At 38.4% G+C, this 27838-nt stretch overlaps 1 long non-coding RNA gene across 2 annotated transcripts in view; it reads left to right on the forward strand.

The window, feature by feature from the left end:
- The window catches only part of LOC133241021 (uncharacterized), a 120159-nt gene that overhangs the window by 81262 nt on the left and 11059 nt on the right, over positions 1-27838 (forward strand). For both annotated transcript variants that reach the window (XR_009734480.1, XR_009734481.1), the window contains one exon: positions 20608-20792. This is a non-coding gene — a long non-coding RNA (uncharacterized LOC133241021). The remainder of the gene's footprint in view (positions 1-20607; positions 20793-27838) is intronic.

The following is a 27838-nucleotide window of genomic DNA, read 5'->3' on the forward strand; positions in this document are numbered from 1 at the left end:
TCTGATGCCCCCTCACAACATCTACCATCTTACTTGGGTTTCTCTTACCTTAGACGTGGGGCATCTTTTCACGGCTGGTCCAGCAAAGCACAGCTGGTGCTCCTTACCAAATGCACACATGCACATGTAATCAATCGGGTTTGAGTTGAGAATATGTACAAAGACCTTAAGTAGACAATGCTAAGAGTTTGAATTACTAGTAATTACTGACAGCAATATCTCTAACTTTCAGGAGATTTTACAATGTGTGTGTGCATATATATGTGTGTGTGTGTATATATATATGTGTGTGTGTGTGTGTGTGTGTGTGTGTGTGTATATAAAATCAGATTATGGTTTGGGAAGTGGTTTACAATATAAGTCATATGCTATTTAGAGTCTTTGTGCATAGTTTTCAACTCAAACATAATTGATAGAGTACGTATCTGTATGTGTATGTGCATTGAGTGTTTATATGTGTCTAAGTGTATATATATATATATACACACACACACACTTTTTAAGGTATTTTATATAGATAATATATTATACTATATATACTATATACATCTCATCTTATTATAGAATGATTTATTATGAAACATATGCAATCTAAAGTATCCCTTAAATCAACCTTCATCATAAGAGCACTTAAAAAAAATAGTACTGAGTATTTTAAAAGTTTGTTATTCTCATGCGTTTTCACTTTTTATTTCTCATCTTACTCTGAGTCTTCGATTGGAATCTTTTTTATCGGTTTGACTTTAACCTTTGGTTTTATGAAAGAATTATAGAATTTCAGAGCTGGAAGCCCTTGCTGAACATCAAAGGGCCGGAGCCGCTTATCTTTGAAGCAGTCAGATATTCTCTGACTTGGCCACAGGCTCTATCCACCCATCCTGAGTTGTTTGGCCTGACAGGGAAGATTTTAATTCACTTTTATGCCCCACTGCCCTCAGAGAACTGTTACTTTCTCTATATTCTTCATTAAGAAAACAGACAGAAAAGGAAGGGGAATAGAATTCAGACTTCCACTATGCCAAGAATTCATATTACTCTTACCAACTTGTCTTTGCTTTGATGAATTTTACCAGGCTGTCCCTAGCAGCAGCTCAAAATTCCCACACAGCTTGGTTTTTGGAGCAGCAATACAGTGAAAGGGTGACCAAGGTGGGCTTAAATCTGCATGTACATGGAATGCACACAGTTTTTATTTACAGATATTATTTGTAAAAGTATTCAGTTCACTTCAGTCGCTCAGTCATGTCTGACTCTTTGCGACCCCATGAACTGCAGCACACCAGCCTTCCCTGTCCATTACCAACTCCCGGAGTTTACCCAAACTGATATCCATTGAGTTGGTGATGCCATCCAACTATCTCATCCTCTCTTGTCCCCTTCTCCTTCTGCCTTCAATCTTCAGTTTTCCCCAACATCAGGGTCTTTTCAAATGAGTCAGCTCTTCGCATCAGGTGGCCAAAATATATATACAAATATACAAAAAGGGTACATACAGTTTCTAAAAATGATGCTTTTCACTTTTACGTAAAGTTGAGGAAATATCCATTGTCTTTATAAATTAGTTTTTGGTGTTGTGATTCGGGTGTTCCTGGAGATTATCTAGGTGTGAGTACTAAAGCCCTCCACAACTATTTTTGGCACCATCACTAACAAAGCAATTTAATTAATTTATTTGAAAGTAGTTTGTTTTAATGACCTACTTCTTTCAGTATCAACTATCAAGTCTTGAAAGCTAAGGGTAGTCAGGATTATTTTTTTCAGGAAATATTTGGTTAATAGGAAATTCATCCATTATCCCAATAATCCATAACCTGAGATCCAAGTTCAGATGGACAGACTTCATCTCATCCAAAAATACCTAAAATCTGAGCAAAATTCACATGGATATGCACTTTTCTGTAGAGAGGGTCTATAATTCCATAGAAGCATGCTAGATTATACTGGTTCATAGGATGTTTGTAAGGCTGAATATGACAAAGAAAGAATGTTTTGAAATCTTAACATGATAGAAATGTATTTCTTCCTCACTTAAAATTCTAGGCTGATATGGTGACACTACATTCTGAAATGGTCAAAGATCCAGGATCCTTTCATCCTTTGTTCCACTATTCTATGATATTTATTTCCAGACGGATCATAAATAGATCAGAGTTTGAGCCAATAAAGAGAACTCTTCCCTTTAAAAGTAAGCCTGAAAATTGTTCCATGCTTTCAATAAATACCCTATTAATTAAAACTTAAAGTCCTCATTTTGGGTTGCATGTATCTAGGCAAATATTAAATGTTCTGTTACCTTAAAGGAGGAAGAGGGTGGATACTAGGTAGTATCAGTAGTCTCTGACATAAACATACACTGTTAGTGGTTAGAATGATACTTGGTACACACAAAAAAATGTGTAATAAATAAATACAGCTCTTTTAACTATGGATTCTTTTAAAGAGCTCTATCTTATCTAGGACGGAAAGAAAGTAGAAGCAGAAGAGTCAAGATAATATGATTTATAAATTATTCCACGTAGTATTGCCTTTTTCATCTTATAGATAATTTATTGAATTCTGCCTTAGTAAGAATGATCTACTACAGTGAGATCCAAACTGTTTCTTCCACAGTGCTAGGGATGCATGAGAGGACTTGCTCGTTCACAGAATTCCAGGGTGATAACTTCAGTTTGTGATCATTGAAAAGCATTCTGTCAGGTGTGAGGCTTCAGCTGTAGATATTCTTTATCCTCTGCTACATGGTAATAGATATTCTAGACTTGCACTAAAGAAATAATGGCTCTACAGGATTATTTTATGCCAACCACATTGTTCTATTTGATGCAAGAGGCAGGGTTAATATTTTTTTTTTAATTTCTCCAGAACAAAGAAATACAACTTTGTATATCTCAAAGAAGAGATATGGCATATATATATCAATATTTCTAAACTATCTTAGAATATTATTATGTATTATTATTATCATCATCATTATTGATATTAAAATTATTTCTCCATGAGGAGCTTGATGATTATCTAATCAACAAGATGGCACATCTTTGGAGATTCTCAATGTCATAAAATCTAAGTTCCATATCTAATCAGATCCATTACTTTATAAACTATAATACTATATGTTTGACATCAAATAGCATTACTATTCCCCTTATTTAGTATTTGTTGTTGTTGTCCAGTTGCTCAGTCGTGTCCGACTCTTGTGACCCCATGGACTGCAGCCCGCCTGGCTTCCCTGTCCATCAGCGTCTCTCAGAGATTGCTCAAAGCCATGTCCATTGAGTCAGTGATGCCATCCAACCATCTCATCCTCTGTTGTCCCCTTCTCCTCCTGCCTTCAGTCTTTCCCAGTATCATGGTCTTTTCTAATGAGTTGGCTCTTTGCATCAGGTGGCCAAAGTACTGGAGCTTCAGTTTCAGCATCAGTCCTTCCAATGAATGTTCAGGTTTGATTTCCTTTAGGGTTGACTGGTTTGATCTCCTTGCTGTCCATGGGACATTCAAGAGTCTTCTCCAAAACCACACTTTGAAAGCATCAATTTTTTGGCATTCAGCCTTCTTTATGGTCCAACTCTCATATCCATACATGACTACTGAAAAAACCATAGCTTTGAATAGGTAGTCCTTTGGTGGCAAAGTAATGTCTCTGCTTTTTAATACACTGTCTAGGTTTATCCTAGCTTTTCTTCCAAGGAGCAATCGTCTTTTAATTTCATGGCTGCAGTCACCATCTGCAGTGATTTTGGACCCCAAGAAAATAAAGTCTGTCACTGTTTCCATTGTTTCCCCATCTATTTACCATGAAGTGGTGGGACTGGATGCCATGATCTTAGTTTTTTGAATGTTGAGTTATTTAGTATACAGAGACTTAAATATGATTTATTATTCTCAATAATTATGAAAAACAATTCCCAATAACTATAATCATGAAACATGAATTTGATATTTGTTAGGGATTTTATCAAAAGCATTCAAGTGTTACACTGGGAATTAGAATAGGTGAGTTTTATTGCTCCTTTCAGCTCCAAAAGGTCATTATTTTTTTTATCAATTATGAGACCTAGATTCTAATTCTAATTCCTCTCCTAACTGTGCAAATATAGGTAAATCATCCAAATTTCCAATTCTATAAGGCCAAATGATCCACTTCAAAAAAAATCTAAATCTAAATCTAAAGATTTATAATCTAAATTTAGCCATTAAGTGTATTAATTTCAGAGAAAAATCTTTAAAAGAACATATTGATGGAAACTTTGTAATTTTTCTTGCAAATAAAGAAACATATTTTAAAATAAATTAATAAAATAGGTGGAAGAAAGATTTCTTAGGAAGCAATGGAAGCATTTATCTTTGAAAACGTTTCATGACCAGATGAATCATAATGGCTAGGTTCAGGGGATAATATAACTGGCAAGCCTTGGCATATGTCCACCTTTGTGCTTGCAATAGGGTCGCTGGTCTATAACCAGAGAAGGAAGAGTATTGTAAAAGGCCTTCATATTCACGTGGAATTTTCTCTATATACATGTTTATGTCCCAAAATTTCCTTTTTATAACACCAGTTATATTGGATTAAGCTTCAACCAAATGACCTAACTTCATCATCTCTGTAAAATCCTATCTCTAAATTATTGGGGGTTAGGTCTTTAACATAAGACTTTCTGAGGGTTATGGGTCAACCCATAACTAGAATGGGTCCATATTTAAAACTTTATTTAAAGATACATAAAGATCACATCTCTTCAGTAATTCATTTTGCTTTTACCTTTCCAAGACCAGGAGCTGACTGTGGCTCAGACCATGCACTCCATATTGCCAAACTCAGACTTAAATTGAAGAAAGTAGGGAAAACCACTAGACCATTCAGGTATGACCTAAATCAAATCCCTTATGATTATACAGTGGAAGTGAGAAATAGATTTAAGGGCCTAGATCTGATAGATAGAGTGCCTGATGAACTATGGAATGAGGTTCGTGACATTGTACAGGAAACAGGAATCAAGACCATCCCCATGGAAAAGAAATGTAAAAAAGCAAAATGGCTGTCTGGGGAAGCCTTACAAATAGCTGTGAAAAGAAGAGAAGCAAAAAGCAAAGGAGAAAAGGAAAGATATAAACATCTGAATGCAGAGTTCCAAAGAATAGCAAGAAGAGATAAGAAAGCCTTCTTCAGTGATCAATGCAAAGAAATAGAGGAAAACAACAGAATGGGAAAGACTGGAGATCTCTTCAAGAAAATCAGAGATACCAAAGGAACATTTCATGCAAAGATGAGCTCGATAAAGGACAGAAATGGTATGGACCTAACAGAAGCAGAAGATATTAAGAAGAGGTGGCAAGAATACACAGAAGAACTCTACAAAAAAGATCTTCACAACCCAGATAATCACGATAGTGTGATCATTGACCTAACGCCAGGCATCCTGGAATGTGAAGTCAAGTGGGCCTTAGAAAGCATCACTATGAACAAAGCTAGTGGAGGTGATGGAATTCCAGTTGAGCAATTTCAAATCCTGAAAGATGATGCTGTGAAAGTGCTTCACTCAATATGCCAGCAAATTTGGAAAACTCAGCAGTGGCCACAGGACTGGAAAAGGTCAGTTTTCATTCCAATCCCAAAGAAAGGCAATGCCAAAGAATGCTCAAACTACCACACAACTGAACTCATCTCACACGCTAGTAAAGTAATGCTCAAAATTCTCCAAGCCAGGCTTCAGCAATATGTGAACCGTGAACCTCCTGATGTTCAAGCTGGTTTTAGAAAAGGCAGAGGAACCAGAGATCAAATTGCCAACATCTGCTGGATCATCAAAAAAGCAAGAGAGTTCCAGAAAAACATATATTTCTGCTTTATTGACTATGCCAAAGCCTTTGAGTGTGTGGATCACAATAAATTGTGGAAAATTCTGAAAGAGATGGGAATACCAGACCACATGATCTGCCTCTTGAGAAACCTATATGCAGGTCAGGAAGCAACAGTTAGAACTGGACATGGAACAACAGACTGGTTCCAAATAGGAAAAGGAGTGCATCAAGGCTGTATATTGTCACCCTGTTTATTTAACTTATATGCAGAGTACATCATGAGAAACGCTGGACTGGAAGAAACACAAGCTGGAATCAAGATTGCTGGGAGAAATATCAATAACCTCTGATATGCAGATGACACCACCCTTATGGCAGAAAGTGAAGAGGAACTCAAAAGCCTCTTGATGAAAGTGAAAGTGGAGAGTGAAAAAATTGGCTTAAAGCTGAACATTCAGGAAACAAAGATCATGGCATCCGGTCCTACCACTTCATGGGAAATAGATGGGGAAACAGTGGAAACAGTGTCAGACTTTATTTCTGGGGGCTCCAAAACCACTACAGATGGTGACTGCAGCCATGATTAAAGACGCTTACTCCTTGGAAGGAAAGTTATGACCAACCTAGATAGCATATTCAAAAGCAGAGACATTACTTTGCCAACAAAGGTTCGTCTAGTCAAGGCTATGGTTTTTCCTGTGGTCATGTATGGATGTGAGAGTTGGACTGTGAAGAAGGCTGAGCACCGAAGAATTGATGCTTTTGAACTGTGGTGTTGGAGAAGACTCTTGAAGAGTCCCTTGGACTGCAAGGAGATCCAACCAGTCCATTCTGAAGGAGATCAGCCCTGGGATTTCTTTGGAAGGAATGATGCTAAAGCTGAAACTCCAGTACCTTGGCCACTTCATGCGAAGAGTTGACTCATTGGAAAAGACTCTGATGCTGGGAGGGATTGGGGGCAGGAGGAGCAGGGGACGACAGAGGATGAGATGGCTGGATGGCATCACTGACTTGATGGACGTGAGTCTGAGTGAACTCCGGGAGTCGATGAGGGACAGGGAGGCCTGGCGTGCTGCGATTAATGGGGTCGCAAAGAGTTGGACATGACTGAGCGACTGATCTGATCTGATGTTAGTAGAAAATGTATGATCTCTTTTAGTGTAGCTTCCTCCCTTGAATTACATTGTTTAATAATCCCGTAATTTATTCAGTCCTGGGAGCCAGTCTGCTGGAAAATATTCAATGCAAGAAACTTAAAGGTTTTGATCAGTGTAGCAGTGTTTTCCCCCACCCCCCCCGCTGCCTTTGTTCTTTCACTGACACCTGATGTCACTATTTTAGGGAGACCCCAGATAGTAAGGATGTTCTCAGTTACCCACTACTCCAGTGGCTCCCTCACTGGTCAGGCAGGAGTTTCTAAAGCTATGAGATGGGAAAGAAATGGTTTCTACAAAGTATTATGCTTGGCAGTTGTGGCCATATGGACAGCTGGGGCTGTCAGGCTGACTGTGCTTGAATAACCCAGGAGGATGTAGATCCCTTCACAGTCTGTTGTGACTTAGTTGGAGAACTGCCAGAATCAGTCTGCCTTGTGGTCTCCAGAATTACCGGTTTTTATTTGACCTGGTATGCTGAGTGACTATTCCCAGAGTACTCCCTCTGGACCAAAGTATTTGGGATGTCAGGGGTGGGAGTGGAAGGTTTTCAGCCTTATCCATACATTTTTTTCTTTGTGACATCCTTTTTCTCCATAAACACTCAGTCTTGGAAGTGAGCCTGAATCACTTGCCTGGACAATTCCGAGTGAGTAGCCCTTGGATGACCTTGATTTCTTTTCAGCCAGCATTCCCAACCTGGTTGATTTCAAGCCGTGAGACCAGAAAAATTTTAATAAAACTGAGCCTAAGGAAGGAGAGGGATTGAGTATAAACTCTAGCTTATGTTTTTCTCTCTGAGGCTCCTTGCCTCTATAAAGATATTTTTTGACCCATTTATCAGTGATATGAAATAGATGTTATCAGTTAAACCACAACTTACCAGTAATGGCTTAGTCCACCTTTTTTAGCTAGAGTGATTTTCCCTTTTGTGATCTTAGCTAGAAGAGAAAATTTAAGCAATTATTCCTATAGCAACAATGACATCAGAAAGGCCCACTCTGTCAAAATAAATGTTTTTAAGTTAAAAATAGTAATTCTTATACAAATATATATCAAACACATTTCAAAAATTTAATACTTTGAGGGAGCCAATAGAGTGGTAATTCTGGTTCAAAATACATTTGTTCTTTGCATCTTGTAGACACAAAGAATAGATTAGTTGTTGCCAGAGGTAAAGGGTGCAGGGTGGTTGAAATGGATGAGGGGGATCAAAAGGAACAAACTTCCAGTTGTAGAAAACTAAGTCATAACGATAAAACCTGTAGCAAGGCAGCTATAGTTAATAATACTCTACTGCATATTTGTATGTTGCTAAGAGAATAGTTCTTAAAAGTTCTCATCACAAGAAAAGAATTGTAACTATGTATGGTGATGGATACATTGTTGTAGTGATCATTTCACAATGTATACAAATATTGAATCATTATGTTGTACATATAAAATAATATTTATATGTTATATGTCAATTATACCTCAATAAAAAAGATTCATACAATGGATTCCCTTAGGGCAATGAGGAAAAACATAACTTGGATGAATTTCACAAATTTAATGTTGAATTGAAGCAGTCAGATAGGAAAGAGCACATCCTTTATGACTATATATATATATATATATAATAATGATATATGATATATGTGATATAGAGAAGCTTGGCATACATATAACTTGTACTTTATATGTGTACATATGTATTCATTTTATGTATAATGCAAAAATAATCATGATTAGAAGTCAAGTGGTGGCTATCATTTTGTGCGTAAACTGAGTTTGTAGGGGCTTCTCTGATGATTACCGCAGTCTGCATCCTGATTTGAGTGCTGGTTACATTGGGCGAGTTCAATTTTTGAAAATTCATTGAACTGACACTTATTCTTAATATCCCTACCCCCAAAAAACAAAGAAAATTTGTGGAACACATTTATTTATTAAGCTATCAGATAAATGTGTAAATGCATTTGCTAAGTTAGATTTAAAAAAAAACTGATATCCTACATGTAAATAATACTATAATGTTTGGGGTTATCTTTTCTATTGGGCAAGAGTTATTTTATATTTACACGGACTAAAATATTTTCAATTAGGAAATTTCTGAAGGTTTAAAAAGTTTGCAGCTCTATTGTACAGTATTTTACAGAATCTATGAACAGATCCCTGTGTGCTTCGTTGCCCAGTCGTGTCCAACTCTTTGAGACCCTTTGTACTATAGCCCTCCAGGCTCCTCTGTCCATGGGATTTCCCAGGCAACATACTTGCCTGGGAAAGTAGAATACTTGCCAAGGAAATGGAGTGGATTGTCATTTCCTTCTCCAGAAAAGTGCCCTGCTGCTGCTGTTGCTGCTAAATCGCTTCAGTCATGTCCGACTCTTAGCGACCCCATGGACTGCAGCCTACCAGGCTCCTCCGTCTATGGGATTTTCCAGGCAAGAGTACTGGAGTGGGGTGCCATTGCCTTCTCCAAAAAGTGCCCTAATCAATAGTAAATAGTAAGTCAAATATACATTCACCTAGGAAATAAGTTAATCATGGGTTGTGTGTTTAATTTAGCAAACTTATTTCTGCATTCTTTTCCTTACTGATTACACATCTTTACTTCTCAAATACTCTTTGAATTCTTGGCTGGATCTGTTAGACAATGTGACATTTAAAAATACGAAATAATCTTTTTGTGCTATTTCCATATTTTGAATAATTTTATCTTAATTACTCTAAAGTAACATTCTGCATAAATAATAGCTTTGGGAAGGAAATCGATCTTTAAAATGGCAAATTCTCTCCCTTAAATATAATTTTAAAAATTTTATATTATCAGTCACCCAGATACATGTTAATTGTTATTAATAAAATAAATCAAGGCCTTAAATTTTCTCAGTATCTACTTATATTATCACTTCTCTTTCAACAAGTTAATGAACAACAAAAAATTAACAGGTTCCTCGAAAACGTTTGTTGGACATAAAAAATATGCCTGTTTATCATGAGAGGAGATTAATCCTCAAAACAGTTTGGCAAGGTTGGTATTAATTTGTCACTAATTCATCAAAATATGTAAGTAATTGGTCCAAGATCACTTGACTTATAAGTAGTGGATTGAGATCATAAGCCCTCAATCTTTTTCCAATATCATCTCAGAGATGACTTCTCAACAATTTGCAAGGGGCTTGTTGGAAGAGTGAAATTTAATGAGGTGATTATCGAGAGTTTAGCCTAAATCTCTAATAGGATAAAAGCAATTTTGTTTGAAATGGCTAAATGAGCATTAAAGAATGTCAACTATTCTAATTCCACATAATGAAAAACCAATGTCTACTTCTTTTCTGTCTCACACTGGATGTCAGGTATGATAAATGTGGAAAGGGCAGAAGGTGATGTCATTAGGGTTAGAATTACACTGATTGCTACTGGCTTGAATTGATGATTTTAAAAAACCCAGGAAGAGACTATTAGCAAAAGGAATACAACATGAACGTATAGACTGAGTCTGGAGTTCTAGATTTTAATTGTACCCTACCAGCAAATTTCTATAGCCTGACGAGCCAGATGGTCCTCTCTGAGCTTCAGTTCCTTACTGTAAATTAAAATAGTTGAGCTAGGTGGCCTCCACGGTCCATTTTAGCTTGAACCCAGTAAGGAGTCAGTAATAGAAGACTGAACTGAACTGAACTGAAGACAGTATTTACACAGAAGCATCATTTTCTTGCTTAAAAACTTTCAATGACTCCCCATTACAATATAGCATTGTAGTTTAAAAATTAATTTCTCTCTATCCCTATTTTCTTATTTGGGTTGTTGTAAGGATTTAAGTAAGATTCAATTCAGGTCAGTTCAGTCGTGTCCAACTCTTTGTGACCCCATGGACTGCAGCATGCCAGGCTTCCCTGTCTGTCACCAACTCCCAGAGTTTGCTCAAACTCATGTCTATTGAGTCGGTGATACCATCCAACCATCTCATCCGCTGTCACCCTCTTCTGCCTTCACTCTTTCCCAGCATCAGGGTCTTTTCCAGTGGGTCAGTTCTTTGCATCAGGCGGCCATAGTATAGGAGCTTCAGCTTCAGCATCAGTCCTTCCAATCAATATTGAGGGTTGATTTCCTTTAGGATTGATTGGTTTGATCTCCTTGCTGTCTGAGGGACTCTCAAGAGTCTTCTCCAACACCACAGTTCAAAAGCATCAGTTCTTCGGCACTCAGCTTTCTTTATGGCCCAACACTCACATCCATACATGACTACTGGAAAAAAACATAGCTCTGACTAGACAGACCTTTGTTGGCAAAGTAATGTCTCTGCTTTTTAATATGCTATGTCAGTTTGTCATAGCCTTTCTTCCAAGGAGCAAGTGTCTTTTAATCTCATGCTGCAGTTCCCATCTGCAGTGATTTTGGATCCCAAGAAAATAAAATCTGTCACTGTTTCCATTGTTTCCCCAACTATTTGCCATGAAGGATGGGGCTGGATGCCATGATCATAGTTTTTTGAATGTTGAGTTTGGAGTCATCTGCATATCTGAAGTTATTGATATTTCTCCTGGAAATCTTGATTCCAGCTTGTGTTTCATCCAACCCAGTATTTTGCATGATGTACTCTGCATATGAGTTAAATAAGCAAGGTGACAATATACAGCCTTGACATACTCCTTTCCCAATTTGGAAACAGTCCATTGTTTCATGTCTGGTTCTAACTTGCTTCTTTACTTGCATACAGGTTTCTCAGGAGGCAGGTAAGGTAAGGTGGTCTAGTATTCCTGTCTCTTTCAGAATTTTCCACAATTTGTTGTGATCCACACAGTCACAGGCTTTAGCATAGTCAATTAAGTATGTTAAAAATACCACAGTGTTCATAAAATGGTAAACATTCAATAAATACTGGCTATAACTATTGACCATGGGCTGAATTAATTTTTCACCTGACTCACCTAACAGCCTTTAGTCTGCATTTTATCCACCTCACTACCATTGTCTCTCACCGTTCTCTGCCTTACTCGTCCTGCTGAACGAAACAAGAGTCTGTTTTTCAAGGATCATTTGCAGGGTAAGGGTTCTAAATTAGTCATTTTTGTCCCTCAACACTTTATTCACTCTATTTCCTTCTTGCTTGCCTAGTTTCTGAGAAGTTGGATGTAATTGTCTTTTTTTCTGGCTTCTTTAGGGACTTCTTTTCATCTGTGATTTTTCTGCAATTTAAATATGACATGTAGAGATGAATTTTTTTTTTTTTTGGCATTTATCCTACTTGATGTTCTCTGAGTTCCTGGATCTGTGATTTGATGTCTGACATTAGACTGGGGAAATTCTCAGTCATTATTGCCTCAAATATTTTTAATATTCCTTTTCAGCTTTCTTCTCTTTCTGATATTCCCCATTACAAGTATGTTGCACCTTTATTTAGCTGAGCTGGATCTTAACAGTGGGACCTGGGATATAGTTCCCTGACCTGGGGTTGAACCTGGGTCCCCTTCATTGGGAGCATAGAGTCTTAGCCACTGGACCATCAGGGAAGTCCCTATTGCATCTTTTATAATTGTCCCACATTTATGGTTATTCTGGGTTTGTTTCTTTATTCAGTCTTCTTTTCTCTTTGCTTTTCAGTCTGGGTGATTTCTGTTTAGATGTCCTCAGGCTCAGAGATTCTTTCTTGAGGGGTCCACTGTGTTAGTAAGCCCATTAAAGACATTCTTTAGTTTGTTTCCATCTCTAACATGTCTTTTTTATTTTTACTTCAAATTTCCATCTCTCTGCTTACATTACCCCATCTACTCTTTTCTTTTAAATTTGTTTTTAATTGGAGGATCACTGCTTCACAGTGTCCTGTTGGTCTCTGCCTTACAACAGCATGAATCAGCCCTAAGGACACATGTGTTCTCTCCCTCTGAAACCTCCCTCCCACTTCCCACCCCACCCCACCCCTCTAGGTTATCATAGAGGACCAGGTTGAGCTCCCTGTGAAATATAGCAATTTCCCATTAGCTATCTATTTTACAAACCCTATCTCTTCTTGTATACTGTCTACTTTATTGGAGTTCTTATATTAATCATAGTTGTTTTGAATTTTTACAGTCTGATCATTCTAACATACCAGCGGTATCAGAATCTGGTTGTGTTGCTTACTTGGTCTCTTAAAATTAAAACTGTATTTTCCACCCTTTTGTATGTTTTATATTTTTTTCTGGGTACCTGGACACAATGTGTTGGGTTAGAGAACTTCTTTAAATAGGCCTGTAGTCATGTGGTGATATACAGAATGGACATGAATTTGAGCAAACTTTGGTAGGTAGTGAAGGACAGCGGAGCTTGGCGTGCTTCAGTCCATGGGGTCACAAAGAATCGGACATGACTTAGTGACCGAACAACAGCCACAACGTGGTAACAGGGTGTCAGGGGATGGGAAGCATTCTAGGGTCCTGTGACCAGATCTTGATCTTTTAATGAGTCTGGGCCTCTGGAGTGTTGATTTCACAAGCGCTTCTGAGTTCTCCCTGCCCTCAGGTGGGAAAAGAACAAGCATTTTTCCTGACATTGAATTAATGTGTGTGTTCTTAGACACTGAATAGCAAAATAAAAAATACTTAACACCTTATCTAAACAACCTCTATGTCTTCCATGGCGCTTATGAGGCCAACCAAGAATGCAGAAGGGAATGTACTAGATTTTCTCTGTTGCTTAATGTCTTGGTAAACTGGCTACTCCCTTTTTGCTTGCTAACAACTGAAGAAGCAGTTGCATCACCTATCCAAGAATAAGTGAAAAAAGTCATTTTGAGTTATGTGTCCAGACTTTCAGACCCTTTCCATTTGTACAACTCAGAAGATTGATGAGGTCACCACTCCAAATTTCATTTCAGAATCAAACCACTAGCCCTGAATTTCATGTGCTAGAAATCCTTGGTGGATAAAGGATGAACCACCGAGAGCTACGCAATGATGCTGAGAAGAGAGCAGTATCCAGGAGACACTTAAATAATAACAGGACCACCTCACCTGAGAAAAGAACTCCTTCTGCATCAAGTGGTTTTACTGTAAAGTAGTGAAATTATTGGATTGCTTTTTTTTTTTAGTATTTCTGTGACTCACTTGGAAAAGAAAGGAAAGGGAACAAGTAAAATGTTAAATTTTGGATTTAATTTTATAGCAGTAAACTCGGTAAAGACATTTTCATAGGTCAGGGGAAAAAAAGATCAATTTTTTCATATATGAGGCATAAAATCATGTGTTAATGTAAACTGACAGAATGTATGGTATTGGAACAAGAATAGAGAGGACTGTGAAATATAACAAAAGGAAAAGTAGATCCTGAAAAATGTGGCATGATAAAAGTGGCATCTCAAATCTGTCACAGATAAGCTTTTTAATAAATGTTGGAGCAACTGGTGAACCATTTGAAAAAAAAAATTATAAACTTTGACCAATCCTTTACCCTACACACAAAAATGTCTAAATGAGTTAAGCAGTATTATAGCAAAATCAAACCAAACTAGTACTAGAAGAATAAATCTTTTTACCACTTGTAAAAATTAACTCAAAATGGATTACGGACCTGAAATTTAAGAGCTAAAAACTAATATCTAGAAGAAAACATAGAAGGTCTTGAATTCAGATATTTTAATAGTACAAAAGGAAATGAGATATCAAAGGATGAATTCAACTTTATCAAAATTTAGACGTTTTACTCTTTAGAAGACTCATTAACCAATGAAAAAAAATTAAGCTATGGCTGGGGGAAAACATTTGCAAAACATTGACAAAAGAAATATATATCTAGAATATATAAAGAACATTTCAACTCAATAATAAACCAATTTAAAAATAGGCAAAAGATTTTAATAGACACTTCATAAAAGATGGAAAATAGAAAAATGGTCCTGATGAACCTCTTGGCAGGGCAGCAGTGGGGACGCAGACATAGAGAGCAGACTTTTGGACACAGTGGCGGAAGGAGAGGGTGGGACAAACTGAGAGCATAGCATGGAAACGTATAAATTACCGTATGTAAAATAGATAGCAAGTGGGAATTTGCTGTGTGACACAGGAAGCTCAACCTAGTGCCCTGTGACCACCTAGAGGGGTGCGGGGGCGATGAGCAGGGAGGCTCGGGAAGGAGGGGACATGTGTAAACTTGTGGCTGAACCATGTTGATATATGGCAGAGAGCAGCACAATATTATAAAGCAATTACCTTCCAATAAAAAAAATCCAAAACAAGATCCTTAATATCAGGCGTAAGGAAAATGCAAATTTAAACCACAATGAGTCAACACTACAGAGCTGCTGTAATGCTTACAACTTTAAAGATGAACTAGCCAAGTGTAGGTGAGCAACCGGAACTCTAAGACACCACTGACAGAATGTAAAATGGTACAATCAATTATTTTCTATTTCCTTTCCTCTGTTTATCTTGGATTTGATTTGCTCAACCTTTCCAAGTGTCTTAAAGTGAAAGTTGAAGTCATTATCTGAGACCTTCCTTCTTATCTAATATAGGCTTTTATGCTCTAATTTTACTCTGATTATTGCATTAGGTGCATCCACAAATTTTAATATGCCACGTTTTCACTTCCATTCAGTTTAAAATGTTTTCTATTTTGATGTCTTCTTTGAACCATTTTCAAGTATGACATTTAGTTTCCAAATATTTGGTGATTTTCTGGATATCTTTCCACTATTGATTTTTATTGAAATTTAATTTTGATCAAACATATTTATAAGACTTGTTTTATGAACCAGAAGATAGTCTATCTTGGTAATATTTCATGTGCACTTGTAAAATATATGTATTCTGATATTTTTGGATGGGATGTTACATAAATGTCAAACAGGTCATGTTAGTTGATAATGAAGTGAAAATCTCCTATATCTCTACTGACTTTCTGTCTCCTTGTTCTCTAAAATATTGAGACATCCTCAAATATATGTGTGGACTTCTTTATTTGTATAAGTCTATGTATGCTTCGTGTGTTTTGAAGTTTCATTATTAAGTGCAGAAGCATTTAAAACTGTTATGTCTTCTTGATGATTTAACACCTTTATCATTATAAAATGACTATTTTATTCAAGGTTATAATCTTTACCCTTAAATATACATTTTCTGATATTAAATTTGCCATTCTACCTTCCTTTTGATCACGTTAACCTGACATGTCTTTTTTCATCCTTTCATCTGATGTATATTTTTACTATTAAAGTGAATTTCTTTTAGTCAACATATAGCTGGATCTTTTTATAAAATTCAATATACCTTTTATACTTTTTGATTGCTTGTTTACATAATATACATTCAACATAATTATTGATATGGTTTGGGTTAAATCTTCCATCTTGTTTTTTATTTCAATTGATCCTCTTTGTGGTTATCACAATTTCCCTTAATTTCTTTATTTTGGATTAACTGAATATTTTTAGTCATTACTCCATTTTATCTTCTTTGCTAACTTACTAGTTTTACCTATTTATTTGAATATTCAGTGGTTCTTTTAGTGTTCATATTATGCATCTTTATATTCCTTGAACTACTTTAGTCCTGTAAGTATATAAATTGAGAGGGCCAAAGCATTTGGCCTCTCCTTTTGGTTAAATTTTGGATTGTTTCTTTTCTATGCCTTAAGTCACTAATATTCTGCCCCACCCCAAGTGTGTGCTCTTCTCTTAACCAAATATAATGTAATATAGTTTTTGCTTCAGACAATACATGTTTTTTATCTCTAGAAATTCAGTTTTGCATATTTCTGTTTTTAATCTCTCTCCTTAACATGGTCATGGTTTCGCCTACTTTCTTGAACATATGAGGTATACTCTGTTATGTCCTTATGTACTTATGCTGTTATCTGTGCCTTTTTCATTTACATTACTCAGTTTTCCTTCTTATTAGAGGTTATATTTTCCTGCTTCTTGTATATTTGCTAAATTTTTTATTAAATGGCAGATATGGTGGATTTTACCTTGTTGAGTACTGGATAATAGATTCTTTAAATATTTCTGAGTTTTTATCTGTGGTGCAGTTTATTTTCTTAAGATTAGTTTCAACCTCTGAGGCTTGCTTTTTAGCTTTGTGAAGTTGGTCTAGAGCAAGGTCAAGTTTTTCCATAATATTCAGGTAACATTAATTGCCTGAGTCCTTGACCTGATGCGTTATAACACATAATGTTTTCCACTCTGGCTAGTGGGAAGGAAAACTGTTTCTAGCCAGAGTCTTCCATGTGCCCCTGTTTGGCAGTCCTTGCCCTGGCTGTGAGTAATATCTCACACTCATGCACAGTTCTGCACTCAGCCAAAGATTCGGAGGAAGCCCTCTGCAAAGGGTTTTTTTTGGCTCTCTATGTAGTTTCTTCCACTCCTGGCAGCTTTCCTTGTTCTGGTACCTGCCTCCAAAATTGCAGCTGCAAGTATTATCCTTATCTGACTGGGTTTTTGTGATGATTGAATTAGAATGACCATGATATAAATAAGGTATAATATCCCTACCCATCAAGGGGTTACCAAATGTTACTTCCTGTTCTCTATTCTTTCTCCTTACTCAAGAATAAATGAGGCTAGTTTGAGTTTCCACTTTAGTCAATGGGGTAACAGTATTTTTAGAAGGAAGGACTAGAAGACAATTCACCTGCTTACAAGCGTTTTCTTAAAAGTATAGCAGTAAGACATACTTTCCACTGTGCTTTGCTGGATTAGACTGACAGCTTCCACCCTTCTCCCCACGCTGCACAGAGATTAAACAGAATGAAAGTGGCTAATTGCTTATCTATGCTCTATACGTCACAAGTAAATGGGCTGCCTTCACATAGAAAGCTTTGAAAATAGCCTGTGACTAGTGTATGTATGTATGTGTGCTCAGTCATGTCTGACTCTCTGGGACACCGTGGACTATAGCCCGCCAGGCTCCTCTGTCCATGGGACTTCCCAGGCAAGAATACTAGAGCAGGTTGCCTTTTCCTACTCAAAGGGATCTTCCCAACCCAGGGATGGAACTCGTGTCTACTGCATCTCCTGCACTGGCAGGCAAATTCTTTACCACTGAGCCACCTGGGAAGACAAGACTATGTAGTAGCCAGTCTCTAAGATGGACCCCAAGGATCCTCCCTCCTGATACTGAAAACCTTGCTTACCTGCCTCCAACAATGTATCAGGTATAGTCTGCATGCCAAATAGAATACAACAGAAATAAAGAAATGACAGCTTCTGACTCTGAAGAGCATAGATCAAAAAAGCCACTGAAGTTTCCTGCTTTCTTGCTCACTCTCTCTTTCTCAAATTATTCACACTGGGGAAAAGTCAGCTACAGTTGTTTGAGAAGTCACATGGAGAGGTCCCTGTCACAGGGAACTGAGTTCTCCTGCCAATAGCTATACGAGTGACTTGGAAGTGAAGCCTTCTGCCCCAGTCAGGTTTCCAGATGACTGCAACTTCAGCAAAAACTTGATTGAAACTTCACAAGTGCTCCTAAACTAGAACCCAGGTAGCCTGCTCCTGGAGTCCTAGTCTTCAGAAACTGTGCTAGATATTTAATGTTTAATGTTTTAAATTGCCAAGTTTTGGAGTAGTTTTTTATACAGACTGGATAACTAATATTGATGTTGGTATTTGGATGTGGGAGTGGTCTAACAAATATCTAAAAAATTGGTAGTGGCTTTGGAACCAGGAAGTGTTAGAAGCTGGAATGATATGAAGAGTTTTAGTGAGGAAACTGTCGGCCAGACATCATGGATTTTGAGAAGGCTTCCTGTGATGGGATAAAGGGGCATGAGGATAATACTGGAAAACAGGAAGGAAGATCCTAGTTATGTGGTAGCTAAAAGTTTAGCAAAATTTTCATCTACAATAATGTCCTGAATATTCATTGAAAGGACTGATGATGAAGCTGAAACTCCAATACTTTGGCCACCTGATGCGAAGAACTGGTGCATTGGAAAAGACCCTGATGCTGGGAAAGATTGAAGGCAGGAGGAGAAGGGGACAACAGAGGATGAGATGGTCGGATGGCATCACCGACTCAATGGACATGGGTTTGAGTAAGCTCCAGGAGTTGGTGATAGGGAAGCCTGGCATGCTGCAGTTCATGGGGCCACAAAGAGTTGGACACAACTGAGTGACTGAACTGAACCGAACTGAATGTGAAAAGCAGGAAACACGCTTATTGAACTAAATGACCGAGTAGGGAGATTCTTGGACAAGATGTTTTTCTCCTTGTTGCTTCTAGTAAATGAAAAAGAAAAGTGGTAAACAAAAGCAAAAACTGTTATATGTGAAAAGGCTAGGATGTGATTGCTTTAAAATTACTAAGCCTCTGAAGATAGCAAAGGATGTTAAAATTAAGAAGTTATTTATTAATTAAAAAATTAAACATTCCTTGGGATTTCCCTCGGGGTCCATTGCTTAGGACTTCGCCTTCCAATGCAGAGGGTACAGGTTCCATCTTTGGTCAAGGAGCTGAGATCCCACATGCCTGGCAGCCAATAAACCAAAACGAAAAAACAGAAACAAATTCAATAAAGACTTTTAAAATGGTTCACATAAAAAAAATCTTTAAAAAAATATTAAGCAATCCAGGCTACTTCCAGGAAAACTAAAGATGTAACAAATACTGTAACAGAAAAATATTTTGGTAAGATTCAGATAGATTGAAGGTGATGTCTCCAGGTATGTCTGGAGGCAGAAGACCCTCCAGAGACATAGGGTTTCTGGGATAATTAAGGGTGCTGTACATTAGCATCACCCAGCATTGGACAGAGACCCACAGAAGAGAAAGGGTTATTACAAAGGCATTTGTTACAGTAGATTTTGTCTAATGAACTCCAAGAAGATTCACAGGGGACCCAAAAATTTTTTAAGAGGATTATATCAGTAGAAACAATGTCAGCTTGGAGCAAAAGGGACAGAAAGAGGGCAAAGTGAAACACCTTCATACTCTAAGACTCCACTAGGAGGAAATAGGCTGATAAGACAGCTTACCTGTTAATACGCACTGTTTCTCATGGAAAAGGAAGAGTGGCTTGGTGTAACCAAGAGCCTGGAAGGCAAACTCAAAAGCCATGGAACATAACTCCTGAAGAGGAGTAGGACTGACTGATTTATAACAACAACAACAAAAACTTTCAACATTTTCTCAGCAGGATCTGAGAGCTTCCAGGAACCATGACTCCTGTGTGCCACTCATGTCTCCCTTTTTGAAAAAGGATGTGAGTAGTATACGTAGACATTCTTGTATGTTTATGTTGGATGTATGAGGGCAGATAACTAGTTTCATTAGTTTATGACTTCAAATGGAAAGGAACTAAACTTCAGGATTTCAACACAAAATTATATCCGAGGATCCTTATTGACAGCTGGACTTTAGTTAGATGACCGGATTATGTACGTCAAGCAGACACTATAATGGAATGAAGCTTTGAGGGGCCTTGAATGTGTTTGTGCGTTTTGATATAGGAGTGATATGAATCCCTGGATCCAGACAGAAACATATTAATAACATAGTCTTTACTGATCCCCACCTCCCAGTACTCATGTCCTTGCATATTCCCTACCTGCTTTATATTGTAGATACTCTGTGTGTACAATGGAATACAACAGAAGAGGCGCTGTGACACTTTGGACACTGTAGGTCAGAAAAATTGAATATATGTTCTCTCTCTTCCTTCCTCTCTCTCTCTTTCTCTTTTTCCACTACAGGAAACCACCTATGATGTTACGAGCAATGCTATGGAATCAATATTTGGATGAGATTCTCTAGTCCATGCCAAGCCTCTACATGATTGCAGTCCTACCTGATAGCTTGACTGAAATCTCATGACACACCACGGATCAAAAATATTCACTTAACCTGTTCCAGGATCTGTGCTCCTCAGAAACTGCAGGTGAAAAAATGTTGATTTAGGTGGATAACTTGGGAGTACTTTATTAGACAAAGATAAATAATTAATACACCACTTATGCAAAGCAATGATGTGCAGGACAGCTGGTCTAAGCATCAAGCTGTCTTATTATTTCACCAGCTAAAAAATAAAGCAGAAGATGGTGGGTTCCATTATAACCACTGAGCAGCAGTAGCATCAAAACATGGCTTTTCTGTATGGTTTGTACTCAGTTATTCCTGATAAAACCTTAACAGAGTAAGTGAGATGTGCTGCGATTTATTGCCCACTTGGTAAGTCAACTGTTTCCATCACTCTTGTGTTACAGCCCATACTTCACCCACATAGAATGACTTGTATTTCCCCAGTGTGTCATATTTTTCATATGCTTGCATCAGATTTTCCCTTTGTCCTGTTGTCTTCTTGTCCAGCTAACAAACTCCTTCTCATCCTTCCTCAAATATGTCCTCTTCTGTAATGCCTTCCATAATGCTTTCGAGAAAATTGGCTCATTCTTTTGCCTGCTAATGCACCTTGAATATAATTCTTCCTGATGTCTATAATACTACAATATCTCTTTATTCCCAGTGCTTCCTAGACTGCCATACATGGAATAGGTGTTATTAATAAATATTCTCTGGCTTAAGGAAAGAATGAAAAGATGAGAAAGCCCTCTCAGGAGACCTGTTGAATAGGAAATACAAAATAAAAAATAAACTTAAGTTCTAGAATAAAGAGATGCAATATGCAATTAAGAAGTGACAATTTTATTATAGTGTTCCTAAATGTATCGTTACTTTAAAATAGAAATATCTAACATATCACCAAGACAGATCCCTTGATTTAATATAGAAGCAAATTTTAATTTTTGTAGGAAAAAAAGCTGTGTTTTCTACTCGAGATGAATGACTGGACTAGTTGAATCTGATAGTTGTAAAACTCTGTGTGTGCACACACACTCAGTCATGTCCGACTCTTTGCAACCCCATGGACTATAGCCTATCAAGGTCCTCTGTTCATGGAATTTTCCAGGTGCAAATACTGGAATGGGTTGCTATTTCCTTCTCCAAGGAGATCTTCCCAACCCAGGGATCAAACCTGAGTCTCTTGTGTCTGCTGCATTGGCAGGCAGATTCTTTACCACTGCACCCCCTGGGAAGCACATAAAACAGCTATATCCCACTTATATTCCCAGAGATCATAAATTATGTTTCAAGACTGGCACATCTAGCAATGGTAAAAGAGATGCCAAGCAACTGGACTCGGCCAAACTGAACCGCAGATTCCAGGACCCTTTATAAAACAGCAGGGTCAGTGAGAGTTTCCGTTGACTTAGGGACATGTTTCTAAACACCTAGCACATGCTTGAGCTTAAGAGTGGGCACGGACCCTGCCCATGAACTTCCTACAACAGAATACAAAAAGTAAGGAAACTTGGCAAGTGTCTCATAGAATGATGGGTAAGACACCATAAGAGATGTAACACACAGAAATTGAAAAGAGGGAACTAGGAATGTTGAAAGAATGGTAGCTCTTAAAGGGCATGATGGAGAATGTGGGTCTGAAAGAGGTTTTGAAGTACAGTTACACACCAGTGTATTCTATTACTCATTCAATGATTCTAAGAAACAGTACAACAAAGGATTGAGAGCATCACAGTGAGAGCCAGAGAGAACAGATCTGAAATTGTGCTTTTCCTTCTTGCTAATTATATGACCTTGAATATATGAACTTACCTTTCTGGGTCTCAACTTTATTGCATGTAAAATGAGGTCAAATAAAACTGTACGTAGAATAGTCAGAAAGATTATGTAAGGGAATCTATAGAAAAAAATATTATACAACCTAGCATATGTGCAGTTACAAACGCACTGAAATAATTATTACTGCTCTTATTATAGCTATTAATATTAATATTAGTAGTTCTGTAGCTACCTGAGAGCCACAAAGGTGAACTTGTCCCTTTTCTCCTTCATACTGCTGTGATGGATGCCGATATGATGCCTGAAGTTGGAGCAATCTCCATGTGATGATGAGAAAAGGTCAAGAGCATAATACAGCGGTAGAAATGTTGACACTGTTTTCATTGGGCCTTTGGATCATGCCATTGGCATCTTTATTTTATTTATTTATTTATGACCATGCTGGGCCTTGGTGCTGCATGGCTTTCCTCTGGTTGTGGAGAGCAGGGCAGCTCTCTAGCTGTGGGGCGTCTGCTCCTCACTGCCGTGGCTTCTCTTGTCGTGGAGCAGGGCTCCAGGCACGTGGGCTTCAGTCCTTGTGGCTCCTGGGCTCTAGAGCACAGGCTCAGAAGCTGTGGCTCACAGGCTTAGCTCCTCTGCGGTGTATGGGATCCTCCCAACCCAGGGATCAAACCCGCATCTTCTATACTGCCAGGTGGATTCTTTCCCACTGAGCCAGCAGCGAAGTCCCGACATCAGCATCTTACTGTAAGATGGTTGTTATAGGAGAGTCATAATTTATGTATTTTAAGTCACTAGTTAATAAATTTTATTTGTATCCCCAAGCACTGCTGGCTGATCTATTAACCATCCAGCAAAGCCCTTCTGGAATGATTATGATGTGGGAGACACTACATGGCATGATGATGTTGGTAGGTGAAAGCAGGCCCCTTTGTTCTAGAAAGCAATACTATCCTGCAAAGTCTCACTAGATTCCAGGTTGGGAGGAAAGAGGACCGCTGCCGTCTGGATTCAGACTGCAGGCCCTTCCTTCCCCTTTGTGTTATCTCTGTGCCTATGTCGGAATCTGAGTTTCCTCATTGGCAGAATGGAAATAAATAATGAAGACTTTATCAAGCTGTCATGAGGAATAGATATGATAACATATGAAAATTTTCTTCCATAGTGCCTGGCAATAGAAATCATCATCAACTTGTAGTTATTCATGTTTTTATAGCATCATATTATCATTTCCTAATGGATTTTCTTGAAAAATTCCCCAAGTATGTAATATGTAAGCAACTAGGCTCCTAATTTGAAGTATCATTATAAATTCCTCCTGGTCCAAGACCCAACTATTCTTATTTTTGATCTGTTTCTCTTATCCCCAGTCCCATCCGCCAACCAGTCAGAGCCCAGCTTAAAGGCCAGTTTATTGAACTGAACATTTCCAAAGTACCTTTATGTATATGGTAAAGAATATGGGCTTCCCTGTGGCTCAGAGGTTAAAGCGTCTGCCTCCAATGCGGGAAACCGGGGTTCGATCCCTGGGTTGGGAAGATCCCCTGGAGAAGGAAATGGCAACCCACTCCAGTATTCTTGCTTGAAGAATCCCATGGACGGAGGAGCTTGGTAGGCTACAGTCCATGGGGTCGCAAAGAGTTGGACACGACTGAGTGACTTCACTTTCACTTTCATGGTAAAGAATCCGCCTGCAGTGCAAGAGACCCAGGTTCAATCCCTAGGTTGAGAAGATGCCCTGTAGAAGGGAATCGCTACCCGCTCCACTATTCTTGCTTGGATAATTTCATGGACGGAGTGGCCTGGTAGGCTACAGTCCATGGGGTCACAACACTTTTTCTTTCACAAGAGCACCACTATTCCTTTACATATTTGAGGCTGCTCCCATGATACAAATGTGAGACTCCTGAGAGTTTTTGTTAAGTGATTATATCATACTAATTATCCTTGGAGGTTAAAATTTCTAAAAGTTAAATAGGAACCTCAGATTTTCTTTGAAATATACATTTACTTCCTGGGCATAATGAAGAGAAGTTTGCAAACTGTGTGAGAGTTGCATTAGAAGAGCTCATTTTGATTATGTTTTAAATGGTGATAATAAGGAAACATCCTAACTAATGGCTCCATTAGCATATTTCTTGGAATCGTGTTAGCACTATGTGACAGGGTTGAATCTAAATTAATGAGTAATTTAGAGATAAAAAGTTTCTGCTCTAACTACAATTATATCTGCAAGTTCTTGAAATTATGGAGTAGAACACTTTTTAAGGTCATAGACACCTTAAAAACTTCGGGTGACCTATCTGATCCTATACTGATTCTATTTCCCATGGGATTTTGAGAAAAATTAAGTAGTATCTCCAAGCCTCACTGTTCATTTGTAAAATGCTAATGATCATTATATTCACTGAATAGAGTTGTGAGAATTGGATAAAACCATGAATGGAAAAATGCACTGAAAGTCATCCACGGGTTACAGGTATAATCTAGACATCAGACTCTCCTTTCTTCACAATACCTGGGTTGGATCAGCCTGAGTCCCCCTGTTGCATACCATATTTTCTCTCCAGTATTTCTGAAATCCTGAGGGAGGTCAGTTCTCACAGTCATATTTCATCTTGGCCTTCATTTCTGTTCAATACTGTTCTCTGTGTGAATTTCAGGATTTTTCTCTTTGTTGCTGTTCAGTGTCAATTCAAACAAAGCAAAGCGCATCCTCCTGATTTTCTTCTGTAAAAATTTAGTTCTTACTAGACCCCACTGCCACACTCTGCTCTATATCTCAGGTTTGTATAATCATATCATTAAACATCCATTAATATACTCTGCCAAACAACTGGACTGCCTCCGCCCTTGGTTTCTCTTTCCCACTTTCCCATCTGAGAGTATTTATGTCACTGCTGCTTACCTCCCCATCCTCTCCACACACGTGATTATTGTGTTTGTTTTTTATGTCTTTTTAGCATTTTGAGTAAAGGAAATGTAGTTCTGTATGTTTTTAATTACCTAATGAATGGGCAAGTTGAGTTGCTCTTAAGAATCCATCTAGGACTGAAAAGACCCATCTTATCTTGACTGCCTGTTTGATCTTAGTTATAAGTTGAACAGCCTGACCTACTTTACAATGGCAGGCCATTTGTTTAAGGAAAATAGTATTTATTTTCAAAGCATATATGCTCTCATTCTGGCCTTAATATGCTCATCTATCTGAAGAGAGAAAGAATATTTTATCTGTCCAATATGGTGCTTGTGATGAGTAAATTAGAAAATCAGTATTGATATATTTTGCAAAATGTAAAATCTAATACATGGGCAAAATTGAATTGAAACATGGCACAGTAAACAAAACATGGACCCTAAAATTAATAGACCTGTTAAGTGACCTTAATGAGTCTTTCGACCTGCCTTTACTTCACTGACTCTTAAAAACATTGTTGCTGTTGTTCAGTTGCTAAGTCCTGTGTGACTCTTTGTGACCCCATGGACTACAGCATGCCAGGCACCTCTGTCCTCCGCTATCTCCCTGAGTTTGCTCAGACTCGTGTCCACTGAGTCGGTGATGCCATCCAACCATCTCCTCTTCTGTTGTCCCCTTCCCCTCCTGTCTTCAATCTTTCCCAGCATCAGGGTCTTTCCCAATGAGTCGGCTCTCCTCATCAGGTGGCCAAAGTACTGGAACTTCAGCTTCAACATCAGTCCTACCAATGAATATCCAGGGTTGATTTCCTTTAGGATTGACTGGTTTGACCTTGCTGTCCAAGGGACTCTCAAGAGTCTCCTCCAACTCCACAGTTCGAAAGCATCAATTCTTTGGTGCTCAGCCTTCTTTATGGTCCAACTCTCACATCCATACATGACTACTGGAAAAACCATGGCTTTGACTGTACAGATCTTTGTCTGTAAAGTGATGTCTCTGCTTTTTAATACACATCTAGGTTTGTCATTTTTCCTGAAAAAGAAGAAAATAATAATACTTTTCTGCAGATCTGTTACAAAAATTAAGAGAAAGCTTTGAATTAGTTTCTTTTTTGTTTTTACAGTACAAAAAGAATAGACTAAATGAATTCTATTCATACTCCTTTCTCATATATTTGGCTCTGGGAGTCAAGAATATTATCTTTCTTCTTGCCCAGAATTCTGTTAGCTCTGCTTGAGGGAGACAGGATGGTAAATGTGCTGTAGCTGACAGGCAGCAGGACCCTGTCCATGAAAAGCACAGAAGAGAGCACAGGTCTTAGGCCTTGTTTGGACCACGGGTCGGGGGATGATCATCTTAAGGCCATTCTGCTTTCCTTTCATGCAGTTTAGCTTCATTCATTCGGTGTCACTGTCAGCTTGCTGCCTAAAGAGATAAGTAGGTGAGAAGCTTCCTTCGTGGTGCTGCTGACAAAGGAAGAGTTATGTCTGGTTTCTGCTGAGCATAAGATAGAAACGAAATTTGTCACACTACTGCCCCTTTTTAGGAAGACAAACTTTAAAAATTACCATCTGGGTTAACTGCTTTTTGCGATAATATGAAGTCTTACAATAAATAGCAATGAGTATCTATAAGGTACCAGGCACTGGGCTTGTTGCTGGGATTGCAGAGAAAAATCCCACACGGTGATTTGTTCCTGCCTTCATGTAGTTCTCAAATTAGGGGAGAATCTGAGACTCAAGTTTTAATTCTGTATGCTGCTGCTGCTGCTAAGTCGCTTCAGTTGTGTCCGACTCTGTGCGACCCCATAGACGGCAGCCCACCAGGCTCTGCCGTCCCTGGGATTCTCCAGGCAAGAACACTGGACTGGGTTGCCATTTCCTTCTCCAATGCATGAAAGGAAAAGTGAAAGCGAAGTCGCTCAGTCGTGTCCAACTCTTAGGGACCCCATGGACTGCAGCCTACCGGGCACCTCCGTCCATGGGATTTTCCAGGCGAGAGTACTGGAGTGGGGTGCCATTGCCTTCTCCATTAATTCTGTATAGGCTCAGCTTAAGCTGGGGACTCAATATGAACCGATGTTTGCCAGAGAAGGAAAAAAAAAGGTTTGGGTCTTAAGGTCTCTCAGAACACTCAGAAGCCATCGTGTTGCTAATGGGGTGGAATTGAACAGGAATAGAGTAAAGAGGGGCCACTGTAGGGATAGACACTTGTCATGTTATTTAGCAAGAAATGGAATGCTTGTTAATAGGTAAGGGAGCTTCTTGGGGCTTCTCACGTGGCTCAGTGGTGAAGGATCCATTTGCAGTGCAGGAGACAGGGTTCAATCCCTGAGTAAGGAAGATCCCCCAGAGAAGCAATGGCAACCGATGACAGTGTTCTTGACTGGGAAATCCCATGGACAGAGGACCCTGGCGGGCTCTAGTCCA

Source organism: Bos javanicus, chromosome 29 (assembly GCF_032452875.1).
Source record: "Bos javanicus breed banteng chromosome 29, ARS-OSU_banteng_1.0, whole genome shotgun sequence".
NCBI lineage: Eukaryota > Metazoa > Chordata > Mammalia > Artiodactyla > Bovidae > Bos > Bos javanicus.